Here is a 27,527-nt window from a genome sequence, read left to right as displayed (position 1 = left end):
TCCATCTTTTTAAACTGACTTTCTGGTCTAAGTGCCAATTTCTGAAGTTCAGGCTCCCTCTCTCTCTCTTACTTTCCTCTCTCTCCTTTTCTCTCACTTCTCTCTCTCTTTTTCTTTTTGTCCTGCTAAAGCGATTCGTTCTTTTTTGCTTTCCTCTGCTTTTAATCATAATTCACGCAGTTTCATTTCCTTTTCTCTTTCCCTTTCTCATGCCTTCTAACTCAAGCTGCTTCATTTTCAATTGACTTGTAGACACCTCTAAAGATTCTGATGGTGTTTCCAGTAACTTTAAATGCTGAACTATTGCTGTAATTGTCTCTCCTTTCCTCAGGGAAGGAGGCAGCTTCAACTCCAGCGTGACCGCCAATTTCAGCAGCTTTTTCTTGCTTAGTTTTTGTAAAGTCTCCAAAGTCACTTCTCCCACCCCCAGAAAACTCTTAGTGACTGAAAGAGCCATTACGATACCAAGCACTGTTTAAACCAAGCAAATTCAACACCCAGAACAAAAGACAATGACAATTACCACTTGCTGCCTTTGAGTTCAGCAAGCCTACTCCCAAATTTGGAACTATTGAAAAATCCGGCAAAGGGTCCCCAATCTGTTATAGAACATAGCACATAGAACAATACAGCACAGAACAGGCCCTTCGGCCCGCGATGTTGTGCCAAACATTTGTCCTAGCTTAAGCACTTAACCATGTACCTATCCAATTTCCGCTTAAAGGTCACCAATGATTCTGACTCTGCCACTCCCACAGGCAGCGCATTCCATGCCCCCACCACTCTGTGGGTAAAGAACCTACCTCTGACATCCCTCCTATACCTTCCACCCTTCACCTTAAATTTGTGCCCCCTTGTAACACTCTGTACCTGGGGAAAAAGTCTCTGACTGTCTACTCTATCTATTCCCCTGATCATCTTATGAACCTCTATCACGTCACCCCTCATCCTTCGCCGTTCCAATGAGAAAAGGCCTAGCACACTCAACCTATCCTCGTATGACCTATTCTCCATTCCAGGCAACAGCCTGGTAAATCTCCTCTGCACCCTCTCCAAAGCTTCCACATCTCTCCTAAAGTGAGGCGACCAGAACTGCACACAGTACTCCAAATGTGGCCTTACCAAGGTCCCATAGAGCTGCAACATCACTTCACGACTCTTGAATTGAATCCCTCTGCTAATGAACGCTAATACACCATAGTCCTTCTTACAAACTTTATCCACCTGAGTGGCAACTTTCAAGAGCTATGAACATAGACCCCAAGATCCCTCTGCTCCTCCACCTTACTAAGAACCCTACCGTTAACCCTGTATTCCGCATTCTTATTTGTCCTTCCAAAATGGACAACCTCACACTTGACAGGGTTGAATTCCATCTGCCACTCCTCAGCCCAGCTCTGCATCATATCTAAGTCCCTTTGCAGCTGACAACAGCCCTCCTCACTATCCACAACTCCACCTATCTTCGTATCATCTGCAAATTTACTGACCCACCCTTTGACTCCCTCTTCCAAGTCATTAATAAAAATTAGAAACAACAGAGGACCCAGAGCTGATCCCTGCGGAACTCCACTCGTAACTGGGCTCCAGGCTGAATATTTACCATCTACCACCACTCTCTGACTTTGACCGGTTAGCCAGTTCTCTATCCAACTGGCCAAATTTCCCACTATCCCATGCCTCCTGACTTTCTGCATAAGCCTACCATGGGGAACCTTATCAAATGCCTTACCAAAATCCATGTACACTACATCCACTGCTCTACCCTCATCCACATGCTTGGTCACCTCCTCAAAGAATTCAATAAGACTTTTAAGGCAAGACCTACCCCTCACAAATCCGTGCTGGCTGTCCCTAATCAAGCAGTGTCTTTCCAGATACTCATAAATCCTATCCCTCAGTACCCTTTCCATTACTTTGCCTACCACCGAAGTAAGACTAACTGGCCTGTAATTCCCGTGGTTATCTCTATTCCCTGTTTTGAACAGGGGCACAACATTCGCCACTCTCCAGTCCCCTGGTACCACCCACGTTGACAGTGAAGATGAAAAGATCATTGCCAACGGCTCTGCAATTTCCTCTCTTGCTTCCCACATAATCCTAGGATATATCCCGTCAGGCCCGGGGGACTTGTCTATCCTCAAGTTTTTCAAAATGCTCAACACATCTTCCTTCCTAACAAGTATCTCCTCTAGCTTACCAGTCCGTTTCATACTCTCCTCTTCAACAATACGGTCCCTCTCATTTGTAAATACTGAAGAAAAGTACTCATTCAAGACCTCTCCTATCTCTTCCGACTCAATACACAGTCTACCACTACTGTCCTTGATCAGACCTACCCTCGTTCTCGTCATTCTCATGTTTCTCACATACGCATAAAAGGCCTTGGGGTTATCCTTGATCCTACCCGCCAAAGATTTTTCATGCCCCCTCTTAGCTCTCCTAATCCCTTTCTTCAGATCCCTTCTGGCTATCCTGTGTCCCTCCAACGCTCTGTCTGAACCTTGTTTCCTCAAACTTATGTAAGCCTCCTTCTTCCTCTTTACTAGACATTCAACCTCCCTCGTCAACGAAGGTTCCCTCACATGACCATCTCTTTCCTGCCTGACAGGTACATACATATCAAGGACACGTCGTATCTGTTCCTTGAAAAGATTCCACATTTCAATGACATCCTTCCCTGACAGCCTATGCTCCCAACTTATGCTCCTCGGATCCTGTCTTGCAGCATCGTATTTACCCTTCCCCCAATTGTAAAACCTACCCGGTTACACACACCTATCTCTCTACATAAATGTGGAGAACTGGCGGTAGAAGAGCTGGTGCAACTCTCACCTCCAGGAATGCAATTTTTCCTTGGTAATGATATAGTTGGAACACAGGAGGGTGTGCTGCCGACTGTGCTTGAATAGCCAGTGGAAAATCAGGCAACTGAGACGTTACAGGAAAAGGGGATAAAAAGGAGATATTTTTAGTTCAGTGAAATTAATTGAATTACAACAGAAAGATGAAAACTGAAGCATTTGTATCAAAAAGCATACACAGAAGAAGAATCTGAGTGTATCCTAGAATGTTGCTATCTTACAAATGATGTATTGCTGAGGAAATGGAGACCGTCACATATTCAGGCAGATGTTTATCAAGTTGTATTACTGATGGGTTATAGAAATAAGATGTTACTGGTAGCAATTGAATTACCAATAGGAGGTCATTTGGGAGTAAGGGAAACTCTAGCCAAGATTCAAAAACATTTTTATTGGCCTGGACTGCATAAGGATGTGGTTTTGCTGAACAGGTAAAGAGCCAAGGTATTTTTCCGGGGGGGGTGAGTCCAGAACTAGAAGGCGTAGGTTTAAGGTGAGAGGAGAAAAATTAACGTTTAGGTCCGGAGTTCATTAGTTCCTGGAGGCAGTCGGAGAGGTCACGAGGCCACCAGGGAGCAGCAGAGCCTGTTGGGATATGTGAGAATACAGTTGAAATAACTTACTTTTAGGTCAGGTGTTTTTCAGTTCCTGGAGGCAGTCAGAGAGGTCACGAGGTTACATATTTGAGCAGTTGCTTTACCTGAAACACTACTTGGGTAGCATTTCCTACCCATCCTCCTCCTTTAACCAAAAAAATGTTCTGTGCGTTGGTTGGTAAGGCGATAAGTGTTTTCTTTCGGGTTTCATTTTCTCAGCAGTTTATTTGGGAATTTAGGACAGAGGGAATGGGGGTTAGGGCAGTTGAATGTTCCTCCTGCAGAATGTGGGAGGTAAGGGTCACTTCTAGTGCCCCTGCTAACTGTATCTGTGGGAAGTGCACTGAACTCCAGCTCCTTGGAAACCGTGTTAGGGAACTGGAGCTGGAGCTGGATGAACTTCGGATCATTCAGGAGTTCCAAGGAGGTAATTACTCCACAGGTACATGAAGAAGATAGATGGGTTACCGTCAGGAGTAGGAAGAGGAACTAGCAGGGATCTCCTATGGTGGTTCCCCTCAACAACAAGTATACCATTTTGGGTATTGCTTGGGGGGAACAACTTACCGGGGTAAGCAATGGGGCACTCTCTGGTGCAGAGTCTGTCCTGTTGCTGAGAGGGGAAATGGGAGGAGGAGCAGAGCTTTAGTCATTGGAGACTCCATAGTTAAGGGGACAGATGGGAGGTTTTGTGAGAATGAGAGACTCATGATTGGTGTGTGCCACCCAGGTGCCATTGTTCATGTCTCTGATCGTGTTTTCGGGATCCTTGAGGGGGAAGGGAAGCAGCCTCAAGGCGAGGTCCACATAGGTATCAATGACATAGATAGGAAGAAAGGTGGGGATCTAAGACCGAAATTCAGGTGGAAGCGTGGAGCTAGAACAAAGTCATTATCTCTGGTTTGTTGCCCGTGCCATGTGCCGGTGAAGCGAGGAACAGGGAGAGAGCATAGCTGAACACGTGACAGCAGGGATGGTGCAGGAGGGAGGGTTTTGGATTCTTAGATAACTGGAGCTCTTTAAAAACAGAATGGTCTACAACTGAACCAGAGGGTAACAATATCCTGGGGGGGGAGATTTGCTAATGCTCTTCGAGGCGGTTTAAACTAATGCAACAGGGGGATGGGAACATGAATTGTAGTTCCAGTATACAGGAGGTTGAGGGTAGTGAGGTCAGGGATAGGTTTACAAGGTTGTGAGAGGTCTCCGACAACCAGGATGTTGGTTTGAAATGTGTGTACTTCAATGCCAGGAGCATCCGGAATAAGGTGGGTGAACTTGCAGTATGGGTCAGTACCTGGGATTTTGATGTTTTGGCCATTTCGGAGATATAGATAGCACAGGGACAGGAATGGTTGTTGTAGATTCCAGTATTTAGATGTTTCAGCAAGAACAGAGAAGATGGTAAAAGGGGGGGGGGGAGGTGTGGCATTGTTAATCAAGGGTAGTATTACAGGAGGTGAGAGAATGTTTGAGGACTCATCCACTGAGGTAGTTTGGGCTGAGGTTATAAACAGGAAAGGAGGGGTCACCCTGTTGGGAGTTTTCTATAGGCCTCTGAATTGTTCCAGAGATGTAGGGGAAAGGATAGCAAAGATGAATCTCAACAGGAGTGAGGGTTAACAGGGTAATTGTTATGGGGGATTTTAACTTTCCCAATATTTATAGGGAATACTATGGTTCAAGAAGTTTAGATGGATCAGTTTTTGTTCAATGTATGTAGGAGGGTTTTCTGACACATTATGTAGACAGGCCAACAAGGGGAGATGCCATATTGGATTTGGTACTGGGGAGTGAGCACGGCCAGGTGTTGGTTTTGGAGGTAGGTGAGCACTTTGGTGACAGTGACCAGGATTCGGTTATGTTTACATTAGCAATGGGCAGGGAAAAGTATATCCCACAGGGAAAGAGATATAACTGGGGGAAAGGCAATTATGATGTGATTAGGTGATATTTAGGAGGCATAGGATGGGGAAGCAAACTGCAAGGGATGGACACACTTGAAATGTGGAGCTTATTCAAGGAACAGTGACTGGGGGTCCTTGGTAAGTATATACCTATCAGGCAGGGAGGTAGTCGAGAGAAGGAGCCATGGTTTACCAATGAAGTTGAAGCTCTTGTAAAGAGGAAGAAGAAGGCTTATGTGAGGATGAGGCATGAAGGCTCAGTTAGAGAGCTTGAGAGTTATGAATTAGTCAGAAAAGATCTAAAGAGAAGGCTAAGAAGAGTGAGGAGAGGACATGCAAGTTGTTGGCAGATAGGATTAAGGAAAGCCTTCTATACGTATATCAGGAATAAAAGAATGACTAAAGTAAGGTTAGGGCCAATCAAAGACAGTAGTGGAAAGTTGTGTGTAGAATCTGAGGACATAGGGAAGTCCTTAATGAATACTTTTGTCAGTATTCCCATTGGAAAAGGGCAATGTGAGTGAGAATACGGAGATACTAGATTAGATGGGATCGACATTGACAAAGAGGAGATTTTGGCCATTTTGGATCATCTGAAAATAGATCAGATCTCTGAGTCAGATGGGATTCTCTGGGAAGCCAGGGAAGAGATTGCAGAGCCTTTGGCTTCAATCATTGTCAACAGGAGTAGTGCCAGAAGATTGGAGGATAGCAAATGTTGTTCCATTGTTTAAGAATCCTATTTAAGAATCCTGGACAATCCTGGTAATTACAGGCCAGGGAGCCTTACTTTGGTTGTTGGTAAGATGTTGGAAAAGGTTATAAGAGATAGGATTTATAATCATCTGGAAAGGAATAATTTGATTAGGAATAGTCAACACAGTTTTGTGAAGGATAGGTTTTGCCTCACTAACCTTATTGAGTTCTTCAAGAAGGCAACAAAACAGGTGGATGAAGGTAAAGTGGTTGATGTGGTGTATATGGACTTCAGTGAAGCATTCGATGAGGTTTCACATGGTAGGCTATTGCACAAAATACAGAGTTTCGGGATTGAAGATGATTTTTCAGTTTAGATCAGAAATTGGCTAGCTGAAAGAAGACAGAGGGTGGTGGTTGATGGGAAATATTCATCCTGGAGCTTAGTTACCAATGGTGTGCTGCAAGGATCTGTTTTGGGGCCACTGCTGTTTGTCATTTTTATAAATGATCTGGAGGTGGAAGGTTGGGTTAGTAAATTTGCGGATGATACTAAGGTTGTGGATAATGCCGAAGGATTTTGTGGGTCCAGAGGAACGTAGATAAGATGCAGAGCTGGGGTGAGAAGTGGTAAATAGAGTTTACTTCAGAAAAGTGTGAGGAAATTCACTTCATAAGAAGTAACAGAAATACAGAATACTGAGCTAAATGGTAAAATTCTTGGCTGTGTAGATGAACAGAGAAATCTCGGTGTCCATGTGCATAAATCCCTGAAAGTTGCCACGCAAGTTAATAGGGTTATTAAGAAGGCATATGGTTTATTGGTAGGGGAATTGAGTTTCAGAGCCATGAGGTCATGTTTCAGCTGTACAAGACACTGGTAAGGCCCCACCTGGAGTGTTGCATGCAGTTCTGGTCACCGCATTATAGGAAGGATATGGAAGCTTTGGAAAGGGTTCAGAGGAGATTTACTAGGATGTTGCCTAATATGGAAGGAAGGTCTTATGAGGAAAGGCTGAGGGAACTGAGATTGTTTTCATCGGAGAGAAGAAGGTTGAGAGGTGACTTAATCGAGACATATAAGATAATCAGAGGGTTAGATAGGGTGGACAGTGAGGGCCTTTTTCCTCGGATGGTGAAGGTTAACATGAGGGGGCATAGCTTTAAATTGAGGGGTGATTTAGGACAGATATTCGAGGTGATTTCTTCACTCAGAGAGTATTAGGGGCATGGAACGGCCTGCCTGCAACAGTAGTAGACTCGCTGATGTTAAGGGCATTTAAATGGTCATTGGACATACATATGGGTAATAATGTAACTTTGTAGGTTAGATGGGCATCAGATTGTTTTCACAAGTCGGCGCAACATTGAGGGTCAAATTGCCTGTACTGCGCTGTGACGTTTTATGTTGTATGAGACCTGAGGGGCAACATTTTCTTGCAGAGGATGGTGTGTGTATGGAATGAGCTGCTAGAGGAAGTGGTAGAGGCTGGTACAGTTACAACATTTAAATGACGCCTGGATGGATAGGAAGGGTTGAGAGGGGAATGGACTAAATGCTGGCAAATGGGACCAGATGAATTTCGGATAGCTGGTTGTCATGGATGAATTGGACCAAAGGTTCTGTTTCTATGTTATAGATCTCTATGACTCTATGTCCTATGTGTCAGGTCAGTGGAAAACTTCAGGCATCTTTAACACCAATTCCTATATTTGAGGAAACTTTTACAGATGTTTAATTGATTGACCCCTACCTAAATCAAAAAGTGGAAATCAGTATTTGTTGACAATAATGGACATATCCACTAGATTTCTACTTGCCATTTCATCATGTAGTATCAAGGCTAAAAGGATTGTGGAGGAGTTACACAATGTATTCAGCAGATATAGACTACCCACAGGGAGAAAGTGAGGACTGCAGATGCTGGAGATTAGAGTCGAAAGTGTGGTGCTGGAAAAGCACAGCAAGTCAGGCATTGTCCAAGGAGCAGGGGAATTGACATGTTGGGCATAAGCCCTTCATCAGGAAAAGCTGCCCATAGCAATATAACCAGATCAAAGGTCAAAATTTACATCAAAATTATTCAAGGAAGTTATGGGTAGCTTTGGAAAAAGAAATGCAAATCCAAAATCGCAAAATGCATTAGAATAGTAGTATCAAAACTTTTAAAGACTATGTTGAGTTTTTATAATCAAGACAGAAGGGAGGGAGGGAAAGGAGGAGCGTGTTAGTCATTGGGGACTCGATAGTTAGAGGCTCAGATAGAAGGTTTGTTGGGAACGAATGAGCCTCGCGATTGGTGAGTTGCTTCCCAGGTGCCAGGGTCCGTGATGTCTCGGACCGTATCTTTGGGGTCCTGAAGGGAGAGGGTGACCAGCCTCCAGTCATTGTCCATGGTGGTACAAACAACATAGTTAGAAAGAGGGATAGGGATGTAAGGTAGGATTTCAGGGAGTTAAGTTGGAAGCTGAGAGCTAGAACAAACAGAGTTGTTACGTCTGGCTTGTTACCCGTGCTACGCGATAGCGAGGCAAGGAATAGGGAGAGATATCAGCTGAACACATGGCTGCAAGGATGGTGCAGGAGGGAGGGTTTCAGGTTCTTGGATAATTGGGGCTCATTCTGGGGAAGGTGGGACTGGTACAAACAGGACGGTCTTCACTTGAACCAGAGGGGTACTAATATCCTGGGTGGGAAATTTGCTCGTGCTATTCGGGTGAGTTTAAACTAGCTCAGCAGGGGGATGGGAACTAGAGGTGTAGCTGCAGTGCATAGGAGGATGAGACGAGGGAAGACAGGGACAGGATTTCAGGGTCACCGGAATGTGCTGACAGACAGCAAACTGGTTTGAAGTGTATCTACATCAACGCCAGAAGAATCTGAAATAAGGTAGGTGAGCTTGCAGCATGGATAGGTACCTGGACTTTGATGTTGTGGCCATTTCGAAGACATGGATGGAGTAAGGTGAGGAATGGATGTTGCAGGTTCCAGGGTTCATATCTTTCATTAAAAACAGGCAAGGTGATAAGAGAGGGGGAGGCGTGGCCTTGTTAGTCAAAGATAGTATAACGGTGGCTGAAAGAATTTTTGATGAGGACTCGTCTACTGAGGTAGTGTGGGCTGAGGTTAGAAACAGGAGAGAGGTCACCCTGCTTGGAGTTTTTTTATAGGCCTCCGCAGAGTTCCAGGGAGGTGGAAGAGAGGATTAGCAAAATTATTCTGAGTTGGAGTGAAAGGAACAGGGTGGTATTTGTGGGGGCTTTAACTTCCCCAACATTGACTGGAAATGTAATAACTGTAGTACATCGGATAGATCAGTGTCTGTCCAATGTGTACATGAAGGTTTCCTGACACAGTATGTCAAAGGGCCAACAAGAGGGGAGGCCACATTGGATCTGGTGCTTGGTAATGAACCAGGCCAGGTGTTTGATTTTAGTTGTAGGTGAGCATTTTGGAGAGAGTGACAATTACGTTTAGTTTAGTGGTGGAATGGGATAGGTACATGCCACAGGTCAAGAGTTATCGATGGGGCAAGGGCAATTATAATGCGATTAGGCAAGAATTAGGATGCATAGAATGGAGTAGCAAAATGCAGGGGATGCAGACAATGGAAATGTAGAGCTGGTTTAAGGAACAGATATTGCATGTCCTTGATAGGTATGTCCCTGTCAGGCAGGGAAGAAATGATAAGGTAAGGGAACCGTGGTTTACTACAGAAATTACATCTCTTGTTACGAAAAAGAAGAAGGCTTATGGGTTGATGAGGCAAAATGATTCAGAAGAACAAAGAGAGGACACAAGCAGTCTTTAGCAAATAGAATAAAGGAGAACTCTAAAGCTTTCTATAGGTATGTGAGGAATAAAAGGATGATTAGGGTAGGAATAGGGCCAATCAAAGACAGAAGTGGGAAGTTGAGTGTGGACCCTGCGGAGATCGGAGAGGTGCCAAATGAACATTTCTAATCTGTTTTCACCCAGGAAAAGGAGAATATTGTAGAGTAGAAGAATGAGGTACGAGCTATTAGACTAGAAAGGATCGAGGTTAGTTATGCACAGGTGTTATGAATTCTAGAAGGAGTGAAAGTAGACAAGTCCCCTGGGCCGGATGGGATTTATCTGAGGATTCTCTGAGAAGCTAAGGAGGAGATAGCAGAGCCTTTGGCTTTGATATTTGAGTTGTCATTGTCTATAAATTTAGCACCTGAGGACTGGAGGATTGCAAATATTGTGCCCTTGTTCAAGAAGGGTAGCAGAGATGACCCAGGTATTTATAGACCAGTGAGCCTTACTTCTGTTGTAGGAAAAGTTTTGAAAAGGATTGTAAGAGATAAGATTTAGAATCATCTAGCAAGCAACAATTTGATTTCAGATAGTCAACATGGTTTTGTCAAGGGCAGGTCGTGTCTCAGAAACCTCATTGAGTTTTTTTGAGAAGGTGACCAAGCTTGTAGATGAGGGTAGAGCAGTTGACGTGGTATACGTGGACTTCAGTAAAGCATTTGATAAGGTTCCACATGATAGGTTGATGGAGAAAATGCAGAGGCATGGAATTGGGGGTGGTTTAGCAGTTTGGATTAGAAACTGGCTTTCTGAAAGGCAGCAGTGAGTGGTGGTTGATGGAAAATATTCAGCCTAGTGTCCGGTTACTAGTGGTGTGCCACGAGGATCTGTTTTGGGACCACTGCTGTTTGTCATTTTTATAAATGACTTAGAGGCAGGCATAGGCGGATGGGTTAGTAAATTTGCAGATGACACTAAAGTCGTTGGAGTAGTGGACAGTGGAAGAATGTTACAAGTTGCAGGGGAACTTGGATAAACTGCAGGATTGGGCTGAGAGGTGGCAAATGGAGTTCAATGCAGCTAAATGTGAGGTGATGCACTTCGGGAAGAATAACAGGAAGGCAGAGTACTGGGTCAATGGAAAGATTCTTGGTAGTGTGGATGTGCAGAGGATCTTGGAGTCCATGTGCATAGATCCCTGAAAGTTGCCACCCGGGTGGATAATGCTGTTAAGAAGGCATTTGGTGTGTTAGGTTTCAATGGTAGAGGGATTGAGTTCCGGAACCGCAATATCATGCTGCAAATATACAAAACGCTGGTGCGGCCACACTTGGAATATTGTGTACAGTCTGGTCGCCCCATTGCAGGAAGGATGTGGAAGCTTTGGAAAAGGTGCAGAGGAGATTTACCAGGATGTTGCCTGGTCTGGAGGGAAGGTGGCTGTTCTCATTGGAAAGAAGAAGGCGAAGAGGGGATTTGATAGAGAAATACAAGATGACTAGAGGATTAGATAGGGTAGACAGTGAAAAACTTTTCTCTAGGATGATGATTTTCAGCTTTTACGAGGGGACATAACTACAAATTGAGGGGTGATCGACTTAAGACAGATGTCAGAGGCAGGTTCTTTACCCAGAGAGTGGTAAGGGTGTGGAATGACCTACCTGCTAATGTAGTTAACTCAGCCACATTAAGGAGATTTAAACAATCCTTGGATAAACTCATAGATAGGAGAAAGTGAGGTCTGCAGATGCTGGAGATCAGAGCTGAAAATGTGTTGCTGGAAAAGTGCAGCAGGTCAGGCAGCATCCAAGGAACAGGAGATTCGACGTTTCGGGCATAAGCCCTGAAGAAGGGCTTATGCCCGAAACGTCGAATCTCCTGTTCCTTGGATGCTGCCTGACCTGCTGCGCTTTTCCAGCAACACATTTTCAGCTCTAAACTCATGGATAATTTTGGGATAGTGTAGTGGGATGAGCTGAGAATAGCTCACAGGTCTGCGCAACATCGAGGGCAGAAGGGCCTGTTCTGTGCTGTATTGTTCTATGTTCTAAGACTACCGATGGATTGGATAAAGGAATTCCATTTGTACTTGTTGCAATTAGGGATGAACCTACCAAATACAGTATGTTTGAATTAATTTTTGGATATGAGGTGAGATGACCCCTGTAATTGGTGAGTCAGAGTTCAGAGACCATGCATTTGGACTATGAGTCAAATTGTAGAGGAAGATTAATTCAGCTGGGTGAGTTGGCTAGACAGCATTGAAAAGTAGTACAAGATATGATGAAACAGGAACAAACAAAAAATAAAGAACCAAGAAGATTACAGCACAGGAGCAGGCCCTTCGGCCCTCCAAGCCTGCGCTGATCCAGATCCTCTTTCTGAACCTGTCACCTGTTTTCTAAGGATCTGTATCCCTCTGCTCCCTGCCCATTCATGTATCCGTCTAGTTACATCTTAAATGACAGTATCATTCCCATCCCTACCACCTCTACCGGTAACACATTCCAGGCACCACCATCCTCTGCGTAAAGAACTTTCCACGCATATCTCCCTTAAACTTTTTCCCTCTCACTTTGAACTCGTGATCCTGAGTAATTGAGTCCCCCACTCCAAGAAAAAGCTTCTTTTTTTTAATATATAGATATTTTTATTAGCAATTTAACATTTTTGCAAGTTTATAAAAATAAACAAAACTCTCAAATACAAACATTGATGTACAATTAAATCAAATATACAATAGTCAAAATTTAACAAAGGAAAGAATAAAAAACAAAAACCAAAATAAAATAAAAAAAAACAAAACTCAACTTTCTACTAATCTAACCTATAACTAACCAGAGTGTATACTTAAGTCTCTTACATGCTCGGAATGTATTAACATCAAATGTAATAAAACACGTATTCGTGCGGGATTCCTCTCCCAAGGGGCCCCGGAGCAGCCAGGTTTGTAATCCTCACTAAATAAAGGCCCTTGTTAGGTTGGCCGAAATATCTGCATTTATGTAATTCAAAAAGGGCTGCCATATTTTATAAAATAATTCAGTCTTTCGGTGCACCATATTTGTAAGGAAGTCAAGGGGAATATATTCCATAATTAATCTGTGCCAATTTGAAAGTCCAGGGGGGCCCTCAGCCACCCACTTCACCAAAATATTTTTCCTTGCACAGAAAGAGAGAATAGAAAATAGTCTCTTCCCGTGCGTATCCAGGGAGGAAAAGTTCGAAAAGCCCAAAAGGAGAGATACAGGGTCCACTCTAATTTCCGTTCCTAAAATATCTGTCAGGGTACTTGCTACTTTAGTCCAATATCTACGGATCTTATGACAAGTCCATAGGCAATGTACCAGAGTGCCCACCTCTATTTTGCATTTGGGACACATTGGAGATGCTCCTGCCTTAAATTTTGCCAATCGGGCCGGTGCTATATGGGCCCTATGAAGTATCTTCAGCTGGATAGCCTGGGTTCTGTTACAGATAGTAATTCTTCTAGCATTTTCCCAAATATCATTCCATGTTTCTATAGAGATTTCTAGTCCCAAATCCTGATCCCATGTTTTAAGCAGATTGTCCATATCTCCCGACGCTTCTTCATGTAGTAAATGATAAATAGTACTAACGGAGGATACCCCTACTGGTCGTAGGACATTACATTCTCTATCTGATTTATAAAGACTATCTAATAACGTAGTCTTCTTCTGTATATAATCTCAAATTTGGAAGTATCGAGAGAGGTCTCCATTGGGTAATCCGAATTTCTGACGCAGCTGTTCAAAGGACATCAGGACCCCATCTTTAAATAGGTCCCCTAAACATGAGATACCCCTGGATCTCCAGAGTTTAAAAGTGGCATCTGTAAACCCCGGTTGGAATCCCCATGCCCCTACTATCGGTGCATGGGGGGATTTTTTATGTAAATTACCCTCATTTTGCCGCATTATATTCTAGGCCTTAATTGTGTTTAGTATTATGGGGTTTGTACAGTGATCTGTAATGATTTTCCTCTTGTCTGAAAATAAGAGGTTAGTAAGTGGGTATTTTACTTGGGAGGCCTCGATGTCCAGCCAGATTGATTGTGGATCAGACAAGACCCAATCGGCTATGTAACTTAATAGGGAACTTAACTGATATTTTCTAAAGTCTGGGAAATCCAGTCCTCCCCTTGCCTGTGGAAGCTGTAGCTTCTTCAGCTTAATAAGGGGCCGTCTATGATTCCAAATAAAGGAACCCAGCCAGCCATATAATTTACGTAGGGCTATCCTTGGCAGCATCACCGGGAGCATTCTCATAGGATATAGGAGACGGGGCAGAACATTCATTTTAATTAGTGCTATTCTACCCAACCAGGAAATTGGAAGGTCTCCCCATCGCTGGAGGTCCTGCCTTATCCTTTCCAGTGATTGCACAAAATTAGCCCTATACAACTGACCAAATACTGGAGTAATAAAAATACCTAAATATAAGAAGCCCTCCAGGGACCAACGAAAGGGAAAAAGGGATCCGTCCACGAAGTGGGGTGTCATAACCAGGCCACCCATTGGCATAGCCTCCGATTTTGAAAAATTAATTATATAATTATATAATTATAAATTAATTATATGCACTAAATGTATTAATAACTTGAATTAGACGAGGTACTGACATCAGAGGATTATTGAGGAATAAAAGAACATCATCTGCATAAAGGGTAATTTTGTGTTTACCTGTACCAATCCTCGGGGCTGTTATATTAGGATCAGTCCGTATAGCTTCTGCTAGTGGTTCAATTATTAGCGTAAATAACAATGGCGAGAGAAGACATCCTTGACGGCAGCCCCTACCCACACTGAAGCTATCCGATCTTAATCCATTGGTAATAACAACTGCTTTGGGGTCATTATACAATGTTGAGACCCATTTGGTAAACACCTGTCCAACACCAAACCTTTCCAATGTGTAAAACAAATATGACCATTCAACCCTATCGAATGCCTTTTCCGCGTCTAATGAAATTACTACTCCTGGTATCTTTCCCTGATGACAGGCTTGGATCATATTCAAGACCCTTCTAATATTATTGGATGATCTACGGCCTTTAATAAATCCCGTCTGATCCTCCTTTATAATATGTGGCAGTACCCTTTCTAGTCTCAGTGCTAACATTTTAGAGAGGATTTTAAAATCTACATTTAGCAAGGATATTGGTCTATATGATGTACAGTCTTCTGGATCTTTTCCTTTTTTGAGGATAAGAGAGATATTTGCCTCTTTCAGCGAAGGCGGGAGACAGACCTGACTATATACAAAGTTATACATGTCCATAAGTGGATCAGCCAATATTTCTGTAAATTCTTTATAGAATTCAGCTTGAAAACCATCTGGACCCGGTGCCTTTCCGCTCTGGAGTTGCCTAATTGCATCAAGTATTTCTTGGACTGTTAGAGGAGCATTTAGGGCCGATACCTGTTCCGGAGTTAGGCCCGGAAAGGTCAAATTTTTAAAAAATGACTGCATCCTCCTAGTCCTATCTTCACATTTCTGCGATTTATATAACTCAGAATAAAATTCTCCAAAGATTGCATTAATCTTTTTATGATCATGAATCAAGGTACCTGTACTTTCCTTGATAGTCGTAATAGTCTGAGGGGCCTTCTTTCTCTTTGCAAGAAATGCTAAGTATCTACCCGGTTTGTCGCCATATATAACCTTTGTTTTGCAAATAATATTTCCCTCTTAGCCGTTTGAGTAAGCGTAGTGTTCAGAGCTGTCCTAAGAGCCGTAATCCTTTGTAATTTTGTAATAGAAGGTCTATCAGCGTATGCTGTTTCAGCTGCTTTTAAGCGAGCTTCGAGCAGACGCTGTTGCTCTCCCTTCAGTTTTTTCTGGGTCGCTGAGTAGGAGATGATCAAACCTCGTGCATAAGCTTTGATGGTCTCCCACATCATTGATGGGTTGCTAGCCGTACCTGAATTAATTCCTAAAAAAGTTTTAAATTCTTGGGAGAAGTACTTTACAAATTTACTATCTTTTATCAGTAAGGGGTCCATACACCAATGCCGAGCGAATGTCCCATTGTTCCTCGCCTTAGTTTCCATATATACAGCGGCGTGGTCGGAAATCGCTGTAGTACCTATTTTACAGGATAATATAGAATTTTAAACAATCGATGGGGCAAAAAACATATCAATTCTTGTATGACATTTATGTGGATTAGAGTAGAAAGAAAAATCTCTACCCTGTGGATGAAGACATCTCCATACATCTACCAATCCTAATTCTTTATTCAGATCCGCCAATTGTCTAGATCTGGGAGATACTCCGGCAGCACCCTTGGGAATCCTATCTATTTCCGGATCCATAATACAATTAAAGTCTCCCCCTATAATTGTATGACGGGCACCAAAAGCCATCAATTTTGAAAAAGCTTCCGTTATAAATTTAGAGGGGTGTGCCGGGGGGCAGTACAAATTTAGAATCCCATATTCCTCTCCATTTACGAGGGCTTTAATCAAAATATATTGTCCAAATTCGTCTTTCATCTGATTTAGAATTTTGAAAGGGAAATTCTTCCGAACAAGAACAACAACTCCCCTGCCTTTTGAGCTAAAAGAAGAGAAAAAGGCCTGATCAAATCTGCCCTGCCGTAATTTTAAATGTTCTTTATCCGACAGGTGTGTCTCTTGTAGGAGAGCTATATCAACTCTTTCTTTCTTAAGATTTGATAATATTTTCTTCCTTTTGACTAGCGAATAATATAACCACCTCCCCCCACCAACATTAACCAATCGCCCCAACATATATATACATACATACCCACATATATACATAAAGTAATAAAAGAAAATAAACCAAGTGGGGGGGGGGAAGAAAATCAAATCCCTCTCCCCGCCCCCCATGATAATATTAAACAATGAGGTAAAAAAAAGAGAGAAGAAAAAAAAAGGGGGAATATAGACCAAAGTGGGGGGAAAGGCAAACCAACATCCACAATCTCTTACAGTTTATTTAAGAGAGTCCAAGAATTCCTTAGCCTTCTCTGGTGAACCGAAGTTATATATGGATCCTTCGTGGTTAAAATGTAGCGTCGCTGGATAGCGTAAGGAGTACTGAGTATTTAAGTCCCTTAAACGCTTCTTCACCTCATCGAAAGCCTTCCTCTTTCGGACCAGAGCTGGGGAAAAGTCCTGAAATAGCATGATCTTGGATCCTTTATAGATCATGGCTTGGGGGTCTTTTCCAAGATTTCTTGAGGCTTCTAGGAGCATCTGCCTCTCCCTATAGCTCTGCAGCCGGAACAGGACCGGGCGTGGGTGCTGGTTCGAGCCGGGCCCACGTATTGCGACCCGGTAGGCCCATTCCACCCTTACCTGGCCTGATCCAGCATGCAGATTTAAAAGCTGTGGCAGCCACTGCTCCAGGAATGCTGTAAGCTGGCCTTCCTCTTCCCGTTCGGGAAGGCCCAGCAACCGAATATTTTTTCGACGACCTCGATTATCGAGGTCGTTAATATGATTTTCTAAGGTCCGGACTGCAGTCTCCGAGGTCGCGGCCTTTAACTCCGCCCCTCCGACTCGGCACTCCAGTTCCTGGATGTCTCGGCCGTGCTTCTGCAGCGCGGCCGAGAGTGATTCCCAGCGATGTCGGGACTCCTTGATGAAGGCATCGATCTTCGCGTCCAGCTTGGTGATCATCTCTACAAGGCTTGTTACTGTCGCTAAGTCCCCCGGGGCGGCTGTGGACGCCTCTGCTGCAGCTGAAGAGGGAGAGGGTAGGGGAGGGGGTCCTGCTTGTTGAGAGCTGCGGGCTCCCTTCCCTTTGGTCATTCTTACTAAATATTAGACTATTTAAATATAATACTAAGCAACTATTTAAATTTAACAGCTATTACGAATGATTTGGTGAGTGTGGTGGGGGTGGGTGACCTACTTTACCCAAGTCTTGGGAAGAGCACTATAGACTCAGACTTGCTGGGTCGCCGCCATCTTGGATCCCCCCAAGAAAAAGCTTCTTACTGTCCACCCTGTCTATAGTTCCCATGATTTTGTAAACCTCATTCAGGTCCCCCCTCAATCTTCGTCTTTCTAATGAAAATAATACTAAGCTACTCAATCTTTCTTCATAGCTAATGCCCTCCATACCAGGCAGCATCCTGGTGAACCTCCTCTGCATCCTCTCCAAAGCATCCACGTTCTTTTGGTAATGTGAAAACCAGAACTGAATGCTGTTTTCCAAATGTGGCTGAACCAAAGCCTTATACAACTGTAACATAGCCTCCCAACTCTTATTCAATACCCAGTCGGATGAAGGAATGCACGCTGTGTGGCTTCTTGATCACTCTACCGATCTGCATTGTCACCTTCACGGTACAATGGACCTGACCACCCAGATCTCTCTGTTCATCAATTTTCCCCAGGGCTTTTCTCTTTCCTGTATAGTTTGCTTTTGAATTGGATCTTCCAAAATGCATCACCTCGCATTTGTCCAGATTGAACTCCATCTGCCATTTCTCTGCCCAACTCTCCAATCTATTATCCGCTGCAAATTCTGACAGTCCCCTTCACTATCTGCTTCTCCTCCAATCTTAGTGTCATCTGCAAACTTACCCATCAGGCCACCTGTATCTTATTCCAAATCATTTGTGTATATCTCAAACAGCAGTGGTCCCAGCACGAAACCGCTGAAACTCCCTTCCACTACTACTCTACATCTTCTGTTGTCTAGCCAGCTCTTTATCCATCCAGCTGGAACACCCTGGACCCCATGCGGATTCACTTCCTCCATCAGCCTGCTATTGGAACATTTAACACCTTCCCACATCAATCAAATTTGTCACTCCTTCAAAAAATTCTTTTAAGTTGGTAAGACAAGACCTTCCCTGCAAAAAACCATGTTGCCTACCACTGATAAGCCCATTTTCTTCCAAATGAGAATAGATCCAATCTTTTGGTATCTTCTCCAGCAGCTTCCCTACCATTGACGTCAGGGTCACCAATCTACAGTTACCTGGATTATCCTTGCTGCCCTTCTTAAACATGGCGACAACATGAGCAATTCTCCAGTCCTCCGGGATCTCACCCGTGTTCAAGGATGCTGCAAAGATATCCGTTAAGGCCCCAGCTATTTCATCTATCGCTTCCCTCAGTAACCCAGTAATCTATCAACCCCATCTGGATCTAGGGACTTGTCCACCTTAATGCCTTTTAGAGGACCCAACACTTGCTCCCTCCTTATGCCAACTTGATCTGGAATAATCAAACATCTATTCCTCACCTCAACATCTATCATGTCCCTCTCCTCGGTGAATACCGATGCAAAGTACTCATTAAGAATCTCACCCATTTTCTCTGACTCCACGCATACCTTTCCTCCTTTGTCCTTGAGTGGGCCAACCCTTTCTCTAGTTACCCTCTTGCTTCTTACCTATGAATAAAAGGCTTTTGGATTTTCCCTGACCATGTTTGCTAAAGACATTTCATGCCCCCTTTTAACCCTCTTAATTCCTCATTTCAGATCAGTCCTACATTCCCGATATTGCAGAAAATACGGAGGCAAGAGATTGAGGATGATTTTGTATCAGAAATTGGCTGCCTGAAAGAAGACAGAGGATAGTGGTTGATGGGAAATATTCATCCTAGAGTTCAGTTACTAGTGGTGTATATAAGGATCTGTCATGGGACCACTGCTGTTTATCATTTTTGTAAAAGACGTGGATGAGGGCTCATTTCTAATTAAAGGCTTATGCCTCAAATATGGATTCTCCTGCTGCTCGGATGTTGTCTGACCTGCTGTGCTTTTCCAGCGCCACACTCTCGACTCTGATCTCCAGCATCTGCAGTCCTCTCTCTTTCTCCTGGGAGGATGTGTTAGTAAATTTGCGGATGGCACTAAAGTCGGTGGAGTTGTTGACAGTGCGGAAGGATGTAGCAGATTACAGAGGGACATAGAAAAGCTGCAGAGCTGGGCTGAGAAGTGGCAAATGGAGTCTAGTGCGGAAAAGTGTGAGGTGATTCACTTTGGAAGGAGTAACAGTAATGCGGAGTACTGGTAAGATTCTTGGTAGTGTGGATGAGCAGAGAGGTCTTGTTGTCCATGTGGATAGATCCCTGAAAGTTGTCACCTATATTGATAGGTTTGTTAAGAAGGCATACAGTGTGCCCGCTTTTATTGGTAGATTGAATTTCGGAGCAATGAGTCATGTTGCAGCTGTACAAAACTCTGGTGCATCCACACTTCTAGCATTACGTACAGTTCTGTTGACCACATTATAGGAAGGATGCATTTGAAAGGCTGCAGAGGAGATTTACCAGAATGTTGTCTGGTATGAGGAAAGACTGACAGACTTGAGGCTGTTTTCAGTAGAGAGAAGAAGGTTAAGAGGTGACTTAATGGAGGAATACAAGATGATCAGAGGATTAGATAGGGTCGACAGTGAGATCCCTTTTCCTCGTTTGGTGATGGCTACCATTAGGGGTTGGCTTTAAACTGAGGGTTCATTATATATAGGACAGATGTCAGACGTAGGTTCTATACTCAGAGAGTTTAAGGATGTGGAATGCCCTGCCTGCAACAGTAGTAGACTCGCCAACTTTCAGGGCATTAAATGGTCATTGAATAAATATATGGATGATAATGGAATAGTGTAGGTTAGATGGGCTTCAAATCGGTTTCATAGGTCAGCGCAACATTGATGGCTGAAGGACATGTACTGTGCTGTATTATTCTAAGTTCTACGTTCTATTCTTCCAAAGATTCTTCTGTTTTCAGTCAGCTAGACCTTATGTATGCACCCTTTTACCTTTTAGCTAATCTCACAATTTCACCTGTCATCCATCGTTCCCTAATCTTGCCAGTTCTATCCTTCATTTTCACAAGAACATGTCTCTCCTAATCAACCCGTCTTCAAAAGCCTCACATTTATCAAATGTAGATTTACCTTCAAACAGCTGCTCCCAATCATTATTCCATAGCTCCTGCCGAATTTTGGTATAGTTTGCCTTTCCCCAATTTAGCACACTTCCTTTAGGACCACTCTACTCTTTGTCCATGAATATTCTAAAAGTTATGGAATTGTGATCACTATTCCCAAAGTAATTCCCTACTGAAACTTCAACCACCTGGCCAGGCTCATGCCCCAGCACCAGATCCAGTATGGCACCTTCCCGAGTTCGACTATTTACAAACGTGCTCCAGAAAACCCTTCTGGTTGCTCCTCACACATGCTGCTCCATCCAGACCCCTAACACTAAGTGAATCCCAGTCAATGTTGGGAAAATTAAAATGTCCTTTCACCACCACCTATTATTCCTAAATCTTTCCATAATCTATTTACATATCTCATCCCTGCAGTTGGGAGGCCTGTAGTACAGCCCCAAGGTTGTTACCACACCCTTCCTATTTCTGAGCTCGGCCTATATTGTCTCACTACTTGAGTCCTCCATAGTGCCCTCTGACCAGTAATACAACTCCTCCACACCTTTTACCTCTCTCTCTATCTTGCCTGAAGCATTGTTTTCCTAGGATATTTATTTGCCAATCATGCCCTTCTCTCAACTAAGTCTCAGTCATAGCAATAAAATCATACTCTCAGCTACTAATCCAAGCTCTCAGTTCATCTGCCTTACCTACCACACTCTTTTCATCTATCATCTGCTTCCTGCCTACTCTTACCCTTAGTCATGCTGACTTCATTATCTAGTTCCTCGCAGGCTTCAGTTACAACCTCCTTACTGTTCACCAACCTCCTCATTTGGTTCCTATCCCCCACTTCATTAGTTTAAACCCTCCCCAACAGCATTAACAAAAGCACCCCCAAGGCCATTGGTTCCAGTCTGGCCCAGGTGTAGACCATCCAATTTGTAAGAGTCCCACCTCTCCCAGAACTGGTCCCAGTGTCTCAGAAATCTGAACCCCTCCCTCCTGCACCATCTCTCAAGCCACACATTTATCCTGTCTATTCTTTCATTTCTACTCTGACTAGCATGTGGTGCTGGGAGCAATCCTGAGAGTACTACCTCTACTACTACTTTTTAACTTAGCTCCTAACTCCCTGCATTCTGCACGTGGGACCTCATCCCATTTTTTTACATATATCGCTGGTGCCTATATGCACCACAGCAACTGGCTGTTCACCCTCCCCCTTCAGAATGCAGCCAATCTGAGACATCCCTGACTTGTGCAGGAAGCAGAAAAGAATTTTTTAAAAATTCAATTTTGCTCATGGAGATGAAGTGTTAGTGTTGCTTCTGTTGGTGGGTGAATCTTTAAAAGCAAGGTTTAGTGAATCTTATTAAATCAAAAGAAAATTGTGAGAAATGACTTATTTGCTAAGAATGCCAGATTGAAAGAAATCTCATGGAAAGGGTCATGTGAATGAGCTCAAGATGTATTTTGATAGGGAAGAAAAGCAGAAGGAGATTCAGTTACTATTTACAATTCAGTGTGAAGAACCAAGTTTGGATGATTCTGAATTGGACGTTCCTCAAAATAAATTGGACAATGAGGAAGTTCTCAAAAACTGGGATAAATTATTGAGTTACCTTCCAGAGGAAAATTGAAATGAACTGAAAACATTATTACATCATATATGGAAATATGCTGGGAAGTATGAATGTAATTATACATGAAGTAGATATAGGAAATGCTGTTCCAATCAAGCAACATCCTTATAGACTTAACCCTCTAAAATGTGAACAACTTCAAAAGGAGATTGAATGTATGCTCAAAGTCAACATAATCAAAGTGAGTTACAGCAACTGGAGCACATCCATAGTAATGATGCCAAAATCAGATTTTAACCATGTGTTGACTACCACAAAGTAAATGTAGTTACAATGTCTGAGTCAGTCCATGATTTACTGTAATGAGAAGATGGGACAAGCAATTTATATTTCTAAGTTAGACTTATTCAGAGGATACTAGCAGGTAATTTTATTCGAAAGAGCAAGAAAAATTTCAGCTTTCTTGAGATCAAATGGAGTGTACCAGATTAGAACATAGAACATAGAACATAGAACATAGAACATAGAACATAGAACGATACAGCGCAGTACAGGCCCTTCGGCCCTCGATGTTGCGCCGACCGAATCCTACCTAACCTATACTAGCCCAATAACTTCCAAATGCCTATCCAATGCCCGCTTAAATGACCATAAAGAAGGAGAGTTCACCACTGATACGGGCAGGGCATTCCATGAACTCACAACCCGCTGTGTGAAGAATCTACCCCTAACATCTGTCCTATACCTACCACCCCTTAATTTAAAGCTATGTCCCCTACTAACACCTGACTCCATTAGCGGTAAAAGGTTCTTAGTATCTACCCTATCTAAACCCCTAATCATCTTATACACTTCTATCAGATCTCCCCTAAACCTTCTCTTCTCCAATGAGAACAGCCCCAAGTGCCTCAGCCTTTCCTCATAAGATTTTCCTACCATTCCAGGCAACATCCTGGTAAACCTCCTCTGCACTCGTTCTAAAGCTTCCACATCCTTCCTATAGTATGGTGACCAAAACTGCACACAATACTCCAGATGAGGCCGCACCAGAGTCTTATACAACTGCAACATGACCTCAGGACTCCGGAACTCAATTCCTCTGCCAATAAAGCCCAGTACACCATATGCCTTCCTCACAGCACTATTTACCTGGGTGGCAACTTTCAGAGATCTGTGTACATGGACACCAAGATCCCTCTGCTCATCCACACTACCAAGTAGCCTACCATTAGCCCAGTAATCCATCATCTTGTTATTCCTACCAAAGTGAACGACTTCGCACTTAGCTACATTGAATTCCATTTGCCACATTTCCGCCCAGCTCTGCAACTTATCTATATCCCGCTGTAACCTACCACTTCCTTCCTCACTATCCACAACTCCACCGACTTTTGTGTCATCCGCAAACTTGCTTACCCAGCTTTCAAGTCCTTCCTCTAGATCATTTATAAAGATAACAAAAAGCAATGGTCCCAAAACAGATCCTTGTGGTACACCGCTAGTAACTGCGCTCCAAGATGAACATAATCCATCAACTACTACCCTCTGTCTCCTTCCAGCCAGCCAATTCCTAATCCAAACCTCTAATGTATCCTCAATGCCATACCTCCGAAGTTTTAGCATTAGCCTACCATGGGGAACCTTATCGAACGCCTTACTAAAATCCATATACACAACATCTACTGCTTTACCCTCATCCACTTCCTTGGTCACCTTCTCAAAGAACTCAATAAGGTTTGTGAGGCACGACCTGCCCTTCACAAAACCATGCTGGCTATCCCTGATCACGTTATTCCTACCCAGATGTTCATAAATCTTATCCCTTACCATTCTCTCTAAGACTTTGCCCACCACTGAAGTCAGACTCACTGGCCTATAGTTGCTAGGGCTATCCCTACTCCCTTTCTTGAACAATGGGACCACATTCGCTATCCTCCAGTCCTCTGGTACTATTCCTGTTGACAACGACGACATAAAAATCCAGGCCAATGGCTCTGCTATCTCCTCCCTAGCTTCCCATAGGATCCTGGGGTAAATGCCATCAGGCCCAGGAGACTTATCTATATTCATCCTTTCCAATATTCCCAAAACCTCTTCCCTGCATATTTCCAGGGCATCCATTCTAATTATTTGTGATTCCATATTCACATCAGCAACAGTGTCCTGTTCCTGAGTGAATACTGAGGAAAAGTACTGATTTAATGTCTCTCCAATCTCCTCCGCCTCCACACACAACTTCCCACTACTATCCTTGACTGGACCGATACCTACCCTAGTCATCCTTTTATTCTTGACATACCTATAGAAAGCCTTTGGGTTTTCCCTAATCCTACCAGCTAAAGACTTTTCATGTCCCCTTCTCGCTTCTCTTAGCTCCCTCTTTAGCTCCTTCCTGGCTACCTTATAACACTCAATCGCCCCTACTGAACCTTCACGCCTCATCTTTACATATGCCGCCTTCTTCCCTTTCACAAGGGACTCCAATTCCTTACTAAACCACGGCTGCCTCACAAGGCCCTTTACACCATGCCTGACTGGTACATACCTATCGAGGACACGCAGTAGCTGCTCCTTGAACACTGCCCACATCTCATTAGTGTTCTTCTCTTGAAGCCTGTTTTTCCAATCCACACATCCTAAGTCATGCCTCACTGCATCATAATTTCCCTGCCCCCAGCTATAGCTCTTGCCCTGCGGCACACGATTATCCCTCTCCATCACTAAAGTAAAAGTCACCGAGTTGTGGTCACTGTCCCCGAAGTGCTCACCTACCTCCAAGTCTAACACCTGGCCTGGTTCATTACCTAGAACCAAATCCAATATAGCCTCCCCTCTTGTTGGCCTGTCGACATATTGTGTCAGGAAACCCTCCTGCACACATTGTACAAACACCGACCCATCTAATGAACTCGAGCTATAGCTCTCCCAGTCAATATCTGGGAAGTTAAAGTCCCCCATAACAACCACCCTGCTACCTTCACTCTTTTCCTGAATCATCCTCGCAATATTATCCTCTACTTCTCTAGGACTATTAGGAGGCCTGTAGAAAACACCTAACAGGGTGACCTCACCTTTCCTATTTCTAACCTCAGCCCAAACTACCTCAGATGGCAAGTCCTCTTCCATCGTCCATTCCACTGCTGTGATACTGTCTTTGACAAGTAATGCCACGCCTCCCCCTTTTTTACCCCCATGTCTGATCCTACTAAAACATTTGAACCCTGGAACGTGCAACAGCCATTCTTGTCCCTGATCTACCCACGTCTCTGTAATGGCCACAACATCGAAGTCCCAGGTACCAACCCACGCTGCAAGTTCACCTACCTTATTCCTTATACTTCTGGCATTGAAGTATACACACTTCAATCCACCTTTCTGGTTACAGGCACCCTCCTTAGAGATCGCTGCATTATTCCTAACCTCCCTACACTCAAGGTCCTGTACCCTAAAGCTACAGTCCTGGTTCCCATGCCCCCGCGGAGTTAGTTTAAACCCTCCCAAAGAGCACTAGCAAACCTCCCCCCAAGGATACTGGTGCCCCTCAGGTTCAAGTGTAGACCATCCTTTTTATAGAGGTCCCACCTTCCCCAGAAAGGACCCCAGTTATCCAGAAACCGGAATCCCTCCCTCCTGCACCATCCCTGTAGCCACGCATTTAACTGCTCTCTCTCCCTGTTCCTCGACTCTCTATCACGTGGCACGGGTAACAAACCAGAGACTACAACTCTGTTTGTTCTAACTCTGAGCTTCCAACCTAGCTCCCTGAAAGCCTGCCTTACATCCTCACCCTTCTTCCTACCTATATCGTTGGTGCCAACGTGGACCACGATCTGGGGCTGCTCCCCCTCCCCCTTAAGGACCCGGAAAACACGATCAGCGACATCACGTACCCTTGCACCTGGGAGGCAACATACCAAACGTGAGTCCCTGTCGCCCCCACAAAACCGTCTGTCTGTACCCCTCACTATCGAGTCCCCAAGAACAATTGCTCTACCTTTCTCCATCCTACCCTTCTGAGCAACGGGGCCAGGCTCCGTGCCAGAGGCCTGAACCTCGTTGCTTACCCCTGGTAAGTCATCCCCCCCACAAGTATCCAAAACGGTATACTTGTTCTTGAGGGGAATGACCGCAGGGGGTCCCTGCACTGTCTTCCTCCTCCCACTCCCCCTCACTGTCACCCATCTATCTTGAACTTTCGGAGTAACTACTTGCCTATAGCTCCGATCTATGACCTCCTCTGCCTCCCGAATGATCCGCAGTTCATCCAACTCCAGCTCCAGTTCCCTAACACGGGTTTGGAGGAGCTGGAGATGGGTGCACTTCTTGCAAGTGTAATCAGCAGGGACGCTAATGGCTTCCCTCACCTCATACATGTTGCAAGAGGAACATTGCCCTCTCTGCACTGCCATCCCTCTAAAAGTAAGCTTTCCTTTAAAAAAAAACAAAAACCAACTAAATCTAAAGAAACAAACAAGGAAAATGCAGCACTTACCCGCTAGTCACAATTGGTCTTATTATTTAGGTTAGAGGAGGTGGAAGGGTGGGAGACACTACTCGTGTAGTGCCTCGGGTGACTCGCCTACGCGTTTAAATAAGGGGAGAGAAAAAATAACCTTACCCAGGTAACCTAGCGCGCCTTCCGGGTCTGCTACCGCTTTTTTAAAGGAAAACTTTAAATTTTTAACTATTAAATAAACGACCAAACTTACCCACCAGCCGTCGCGAAGTTGTGGTGCACGATTTCCGAATGTGCAAACTCCACACAGACAGTCACCTGAGGTGGGAATTGAACCCGGTCTCTGGCGCTGAGAGCAGCAGTGCTAACCACTGTGCCGCCCTGAAACATCGATTTTCCTCCTCCTTGGATGTTTAACTGACCTGCTGCACTTTTCCAGCACCACACTTTCCAACTCTGTACCAAATTAAAATCATGCCATTTGTTATGAAAATGTACCAACCACATTTCAAAGGCCAAACAATAAAGTCATTACTGGATTATCGATTTGTACGGTATACATCAATGACCTCGTGATTTTTAGACACATATGGAAGGAACATTTGCAGCATCTGTCAGAATTGTTGAATTGGCAGCATGGCGCCTCAGTAGTTAGCACTACTACCTCACAGTGCTGGGGGACCGAATTTCAATTCCAGCCTCGGGTGACTGCCTATGTGGAGTTTGCACATTCTCTCCGTGTCTGCGTGGG

This window comes from Hemiscyllium ocellatum, chromosome 44 (assembly GCF_020745735.1).
Source record: "Hemiscyllium ocellatum isolate sHemOce1 chromosome 44, sHemOce1.pat.X.cur, whole genome shotgun sequence".
Classification (NCBI taxonomy): domain Eukaryota; kingdom Metazoa; phylum Chordata; class Chondrichthyes; order Orectolobiformes; family Hemiscylliidae; genus Hemiscyllium; species Hemiscyllium ocellatum.
The sequence above is the reverse complement of the archived record's forward strand: the minus strand, read 5'-3'. Positions refer to the sequence as shown.